Source organism: Tachysurus vachellii, chromosome 3 (genome assembly GCF_030014155.1).
Source record: "Tachysurus vachellii isolate PV-2020 chromosome 3, HZAU_Pvac_v1, whole genome shotgun sequence".
NCBI lineage: Eukaryota > Metazoa > Chordata > Actinopteri > Siluriformes > Bagridae > Tachysurus > Tachysurus vachellii.
In genome coordinates this window covers 1385496-1393355 of record NC_083462.1, presented here as the reverse complement: position 1 = coordinate 1393355, position 7860 = coordinate 1385496, and the positions used below count along the sequence as shown (strand labels likewise).

The window sequence follows — 7860 nt, the reverse complement described above, 5'->3', positions numbered from 1 at the left end:
ATATATATATATATATATATATATATATATATATATATATATATATATATATAAATAAAAGAAAGAAATCTCAAAGGCAGTGTTTCAGCTACATGGTTATTACTGCAAGGTTGAATGTCTTTCTTTTAGAAATCTTTGTACACAGTCATCATCTTGTGCACATTTGTATTAATGTGTATGTGTGTGTTTGTAAGAGAAATTCAGTTCCAGTCAGAATCATATGTTATAACGTCTTTATACACTGATCTAGCTCATTTGTTCTCATTCCGATGATCTACCTAATAATAATTAAAAATAATTAAATAAATAAATGACTATAAATAAGTGATATACAGTCTTAAAGTAGTGTCTCTGGACAGAGTGGATGTGTTACAGGTCACTGACACTACAGGACTGGTACTTGGTAATTCACCTGCTGTAATAATTATGTAGATGCTGTACATATCTATGCATAGATACCTTCATTTGCATATGCAGATTATATGCAAAAGAGCTGCACAGTAGTGATGAAATGATGATGAATGATTGGACAGTACGGACAGTCTGAGATACTTACTGAATGTATGTATGTGTGTGTGTGTTCCAGAAAATTCTCTACAGTGTGTCTATGAGTAATGGATGAGCAAGTTTAGTGAGAATATACAGGCTCACTGCATCGGCTTATTGAGCAGTACACACTACACACACTCACACACACACACACACACACACACACACACACCAGCAGCACTGCAGGCTCCGTCTCATTCTATGTGAATTCAACCATTTAGAACCTTCATTTATCTGTTTCTCAATATTTCTGTCTTTTTCTGTCTCTCTATCAGTCTGCCTGTCTTTCTTTCTATTTCTCTGTTTCTTTTTGTATCTCTATAAGCATCTGTCTATACAACTCATTCTATCTCTCTCTCTTTCATTCTGTCTCTCTCTCTCTTTCTCTCCCTGCCTTTCTTTCTATCTGTCTCTCTGTCTGTCTCTTTCATCTTTAACCATCTTGTGCCTGTCTCTCTCTCATGTGTTCTGTAATAGCACTACACTCCTCTGTCCGTCTCTCCTCCTGTTTTTTTTCTCAACTTTTTAGTCAGCCTCTCCGGAGCCCTCCCTCTTTCCCTCTTCTGTGTGTGTACAGGTGTGGTGGTGAGTGTGTCTGGCAATTCAGAATAGGTGTTAATGTGCTGCAAGCCCTTTTGAGTGCACACACGCACACACAAAAACACACACGCATACAACCGCACACGCACACACACATGCGCGCACACACACATATATGCACACACATACACACGCGCACACTCACACACACATGCGCGCACACACACATATATGCACACACATATATGCACACACATACACACGCGCACACTCACACATACATGCGCGCACACACACATATGCACACACATCCACACACTCACACACACACATGCGCGCACACACAAACACACACACAAACACACACACACACACATGCGCACACACACACAGACACACACACAGACACACACACACACATATTTGCTCCAGTAAGTGGTGGTCATATCAGACCCAGTTTTCCTCTCACTGGTGTGTATATCAGTCTTTCATCATTCTGTATATGTGTGTGTTTAGGAGTCATGGCTTAGGGTTAGTGTTAGGTTTAGTGCATAGTTAGGGTTAGTCTTAGGGTTTAGTTAGGGTTAGTGTTAGGGTTAGTCTTAGGGTTTAGTTAGGGTTAGTGTTAGTGTTAGTGTTAGGATTAGTGTTTAGTTAAGGTTTGATGGTAGTGTGAATGTGAATATAATGAGGTTTATGTTGTTAAAGTGTAGATTGTGATCGTATATTAAACACAGCAGGTTTCTCTAGATGGTAAAGTGGGTTATGTGGGAAGACCAGAACACAACAGATCAGTTACTGTGTGTGTGGTTTGTGTGTGTGTGTGTGTGTGTTTGTGTGTGGTTTGTGTGTGTGTGTGTTTGTGTGTTTGTGTGTGGTTTGTGTGTGTGCGTGTGTGTGTTTGTGTGTGGTTTGTGTGTGTGTGTGTGTTTGTGTGTGTATGTGTGTTTGTGTAGGCCAGGTGTATTATTTTTAGATGTGGGGTACAGACCCATTTGGGTCGGCCCAGTTTCCCTGACCTAGCCACGAACACTGTGTGTGAGTGTGTGTGTGTGTGTGTCTGTGTGTGTGTGTGTGTGAGAAGGACAGGATGAAGCTTCCACTGTGAACGTGTCCCTAACCACATACCCTATTCACTATATGGTCCACATAAACACAATCATTAGTCCATTGTGGGCGTGTCCTAAACCATACACTGTATTCACTAAATAGGGCACTGTGAGCATGTTTCAAACCACACATCCCCTTCCTTATACAGGGCACTGGAGGTACGTCCTAAACCACACATCCCCTTCCTTATACAGGGCACTGGGGGTACGTCCTAAACCACACATCCCCTTCCTTATACAGGGCACTGGGGGTACGTCCTAAACCACACATCCCCTTCCTTATACAGGGCACTGGGGGTACGTCCTAAACCACACATCCCCTTCCTTATACATGGCACTGGGGGTACGTCCTAAACCACACATCCCCTTCCTTATACAGGGCACTGGGGGTACGTCCTAAACCACACATCCTCTTCACTTTCATATGTGTAACATCTAGACTGAGTGTCAGAACAATAATCATGCAGATGTTTGTGAGTTTTAAAATTCAAAAGTGTGTAAGATGATTCTTCTGTAAATACTCTCGCATACACACACACTCACACACATACAGGTAAGATAAGGATGTGAAGCGAGAGATACATAGATACAGAGTAAACACTCACCCTTTCATCCCTGCCAGAGATTGAATGAGTGACGAAAGAAAGAAAGAAAGAAAGAAAGAAAGAAAGAAAGAAAGAAAGAAAGAAAGAAAGAAAGAAAGAAAGAAAGAAAGAAAGAAAGAAAGAAAGAAAGAAAGAAGTGAATTTCTTCACTGCTGTGTTGATTGAATGAGTGACGAAAGAAAGAAAGAAAGAAAGAAAGAAAGAAAGAAAGAAAGAAAGAAAGAAGTGAATTTCTTCACTTCTGTGTTGATTGAATGAGTGACGAAAGAAAGAAAGAAAGAAAGAAAGAAAGAAAGAAAGAAAGAAAGAAAGGAAGAAAGAAAGAAAGAAGTGAATTTCTTCACTGCTGTTGATTGAATGAGTGACGAAAGAAAGAAAGAAAGAAAGAAAGAAAGAAAGAAAGAAAGAAAGAAGAATTGAATGAGTGACGAAAGAAAGAAAGAAAGAAAGAAAGAAAGAAAGAAAGAAAGAAAGAAAGAAAGAAGTGAATTTCTTCACTGCTGTGTTGATTGAATGAGTGACGAAAGAAAGAAAGAAAGAAAGAAAGAAAGAAAGAAAGAAAGAAAGAAAGAAAGAAAGAAAGAAAGAAAGAAAGAAAGAAAGAAGTGAATTTCTTCACTGCTGTGTTATCTTTGCTGGTTTAAATAATGGAGTTTTTAATCCAAAAGCAGAAAACAAGTACAATGTGTATCCTTCTGTCCAGTGAGTCGAGGCTGCAGAGTGACACACACACACACTCACACTCACACACACACTAATGTGGGCTCAGTCTGTCTGTTGCTGTGTTAAATTAATTACTCTCTCTCTGTCTCATCAGAACTATAATCATACATTAATCCTACATACACACATACACCCAAACAAACACACAAACACAATATTTTTTTGTTTGTATCAGGGTTTCTCTTAGTGTCAGTGTTCATGTTAGTGTTAGTGTCAATGTTAGTGTTTATGTCAGTGTTTGTGTTAGTGACAGTGTTAGTGTTTGTTTCAGTGCTTGTGTTTGTGTCAGTGTTTGTGTCAGTGTTAGTGTCAGTGTTTGTCAGTGTTAGTGTCAGTCAGTGTGTTACTGTGTGTGTCAGTGTTTGTGTTTGAGTCAGTGTTTGTGAGTGTTTGTGCCCGTGTTTGTGCCCGTGTTTGTGCCAGTGTTTGTGTCAGTGTTTGTGTCAGTGTTTGTCAGTGTTTGTCAGTGTTTGTGTCAGTTTTTGTGTTTGTCAGTGTTTGTGTCAGTGTTTGTCAGTGTTTGTGTTTGTGTCAGTGTTTGTTTATGTCAGTGTTTGTATCATTGTTAGTGTCGGTGTTTGTGTCGGTGTTACTATTTGTGTCAGTGTTTGTGTTTGTCAGTGCTTGTGTCAGTGCTTGTGTCAGTGTTTGTGTCCGTGTTTGTGTTTGTGTCCATTTGTTTGTGTCAGTGTTTGTTTGTGTCAGTGTTTGTCAGTGTTTGTGTCAGTGTCTGTGTCAGTTTTTGTTTTGTCAGTGTTTGTGTCATTGTTAATGTTAGTGTTTGTATCAGTGTTTGTTTATGTCAGTGTTTGTTTGTGTCAGTGTTTGTGTCAGTGTTTGTCAGTGTCTGTGTCAGTTTCTGTTTTGTCAGTGCTTGTGTCAGTGTTTGTCAGTGTTTGTGTCCTTGTTAATGTCAGTGTTTGTGTCAGTGTTTGTGTTTGTCATTGTTTGTGTTTGTCAGTGTTTGTGTCAGTGTTTGTCTCAGTGTTGCTGTTTGTGTCAGTGTTTGTTTGTGTCAGTGTCTGTGTCAGTTTTTGTTTTGTCAGTGTTTGTGTCAGTGTTTGTCATTGTTTGTGTCAGTGTTTGTGTTTGTCAGTGTTTGTGTCAGTGTTTGTGTCAGTGTCAGTGTTACTGTTTGTGTTTGTCAGTGTTTGTGTCAGCGTTTGTGTCAGTGTTTGTGTTTGTGTCAGTGTTACTGTTTGTGTTTGTGTTAGTGTTTGTGTCAGTGTTTGTGTTTTTGTCAGTGTTTGTGTCAGTGTTACTGTTTGTGTCAGTTGTGTCAGTGTCTGTGTCAGTTTCTGTTTTGTCATTGTTTGTCAGTGTTTGTGTCAGTGTTTGTGTTTGTGTTTGTGTTAGTGTTTGTGTCAGTGTTTGTGTTTTTGTCAGTGTTTGTGTCAGTGTTACTGTTTGTGTCAGTTGTGTCAGTGTCTGTGTCAGTTTTTGTTTTGTCATTGTTTGTCAGTGTTTGTGTCAGTGTTTGTGTTTGTGTCATTGTTAATGCCAGTGTTTGTGTCAGGGTTTGTCAGTGTTTGTGTCAGTGTTTGTCAGTGTTTGTGTTTGTGTCAGTGTTTTTTTGTGTCAGTGTTTGTGTCAGTGTTTGTGTCAGTGTTACTGTTTGTGTCAGTTTTTGTTTTGTCATTGTTTGTCAGTGTTTGTGTCAGTGTTTGTCAGTGTTTGTGTTTGTCAGTGTTTGTGTCAGTGTTGCTGTTTGTGTCAGTGTTTGTCAGTGTTTGTGTTTGTGTCAGTGTTACTGTTTGTGTTTGTGTTAGTGTTTGTGTCAGTGTTTGTGTCAGTGATCGTGTCAGTGTTTATAGTACGGGTGTTTTATTCCTTTCACAGAAGCTGTTTACAGGCAGGGAAAAGTTGCTGCACAATCAAAAATCAATTTGAATATAAACACAGTAGAAATGCTAAGATTAATATAAATATTAAAGTGAAGACTAGGACTAAGTTTAGGATTAGGATTAACATTTAGATTAAGAATAAGTAACATGACTGGCCACTAACTTGTTAGTTAGCGTTCTGAAGCATTCCAGTAGAACTCATGAATGTGTGAAGGTGAACAGGTTTGATTTGCCGTTCAAGTGAGTAAAGCTGTTGCTTAGCAACTGGGCAATATGGACGCCATCCATAAGCTAGCTAATGATTGGGGCTAATGATTTTAAACACATAGTCATTAAGATTTTTTAATTAGACAGTGACATGTAAACAAGACTGAACAGAACAGAACATAAGTTTTACTAATTAATATGAAACGTTTCTGAACATTACAGTTACGTGTATCGCGACTCGTCAGTGATTTAATGTGGAATTTGTGAGTAAACACAGTGACACACGGCTGAAACATGTACACAGCTCAGTCACACCAAAACTCTTCTCTGTTCTGACACCGAGGTGTTGGAACAAACTCTAGATGTTCAAACAGCGAGTCACCGACTGTCTTTAAACAAAGAGTGAAGACCTTCCCCCTCCTGAGACACTTAAACTAATGCTTATTTTCCCTGTTTGATTCATGTATTTAACCCCAACAGCATTTTAGACTGATGGTATCCTCAGTCTGTGTCCTAGTGAACCAGTGGTGATGTTTCATTGATGGAGACGTCAAAGCACTTTTGTACATCGCTCTGGATCGGAGATTCTGCCCAATAAATGCCAGAAATTTGACTGTGAGGTCTGTGCTGAGTGAGCAGTGGAATTAATACATTGGTTAGTTAGTTCAGAATAAACCAGTAAACCAATGTTGCTGGTAACTCTGAAGGACCCTAATTTGATGCCTACACAAGTCGCCTTCTTTTTGCTAACAGGTAGTGAAACCGGAAAACTGGTAACTGGGACACAGAGTTGAACACATGTTCAGATCCCTGCTCACTTTATACAACAGACACAACATACAGCTTGTTTATAGAGTTTCACATTCTACTGTACATCAATATAAGACATAAAGTGCACTACAAAGACTAAAAAAGGTGTTTTTTTTGTACCCTAAGTAGTGCACTGTATTGGCTGATCCCTACAAGACACATAAATGCACTTCACAGGGTGTAAAGCGATTCTATCATACTGAACCATACAATTTACACTACATAATGTCCAGTAGAGAGTCGTCTAGTGAGTAAAATATGAAACTGTGCACTACAGAGCATTAATATAGACAGGAAATACCCTAACACCCTATGTAGGGCATACTGATACTGATACTGATCTGATACTGAACACACTAGAGAGAACCAGAATAAGATAATGATATTTCCTTCATCGTGCACTTCATGTCCCTTTTGTCCATGTAGCTGAGATATCATGACCTGAACCCTCACTTCATCTACAGTGTAGGAAGTCATCTAAGGATTGACTGTGAACTGGTGCCCTTTATGATGGATCTGTTTATACTATGAAACTATATAAGATTAATGAACCCTGTGTAATGCACTACTCATCCAGTGTGACTTCAGTGTGGCCAAATTCATATCATTCACTATGTAGGGTGCAGTAGCTGGTATTAATACACTATGTAGGGACTATAGTGACACACACTTAAAGAGCGAGCACAGATGAGGTAATAATACATATGTAGTGTACTATGTCCACACAGGAGTGTGAAAAACCAGTGCACTACATAGAGTGACACACACACACACACACACACACACACAGAGAGAGAGAGAGAGAGAGAGAGAGAGAGAGAGAGAGAGAGAGAGAGAGAGAGAGAACCTGAATGAAATAATGATATACTATTTCACCCTGCCATTGTGCTGCACACTCAAGAACACACACACACACACACATAGATAAACTGAATGAGTACAGACCCTCCGCATTGAGACATTGTGTGTTAATGGGCATATAAACCAGAGCAAAACTAACACACACACACACTTACCTGTCATTAAAATCCAGAGTGGTGGAGGGGAGAGAAGAAATAAGAGAAAAATCAATCGTTCCGTTTCTCATCCAACACGTTCTGAGAGACAGACACTTAATGAGTGAGAGAGCGAGAGAGAGAGAGAGAGAGAGAGAGAGAGAGAGAGAGGATGGGGGGGGGACAGACAGACTAAGCATCAGGCCATGAGATGGAACGACAGAACACCTCCAAGCTGGGTGAAGAAGAATAGAGTGAAGACTCCAGATACGTCCCTTTTGTCGTTTATTGCTCCGGATGGAGGGATGAACAGAGATTTAGAGAGGGAGACCCCAACCATACACACACATACACACACACTCACACACACTGCTGCCTGACTCTGAATTGCTACCTGTTAAACACAGTCTAACACACACACAAACACACACACACACACACACACACTGAAACGCTCACCTTCTAGCTAACGCTAAGC

General features: G+C 39.8%; 1 protein-coding gene across 4 annotated transcripts in view; it reads right to left on the bottom strand.

Annotated features, from left to right (window-relative positions):
* Positions 1–7860, bottom strand: part of grin2ba (glutamate receptor, ionotropic, N-methyl D-aspartate 2B, genome duplicate a) — a 59333-nt gene extending 51473 nt beyond the window's left edge. For 2 of the 4 annotated variants that reach the window (XM_060865236.1, XM_060865239.1), the window contains exon 1: positions 7404–7547. The gene's annotated coding sequence lies outside the window, so the exon portion shown is untranslated. Of the gene's footprint in view, positions 1–7403; positions 7548–7610; positions 7744–7841 lie in introns of those variants that run through there. The other 2 variants (XM_060865237.1, XM_060865235.1) reach the window with 2 other exon arrangements.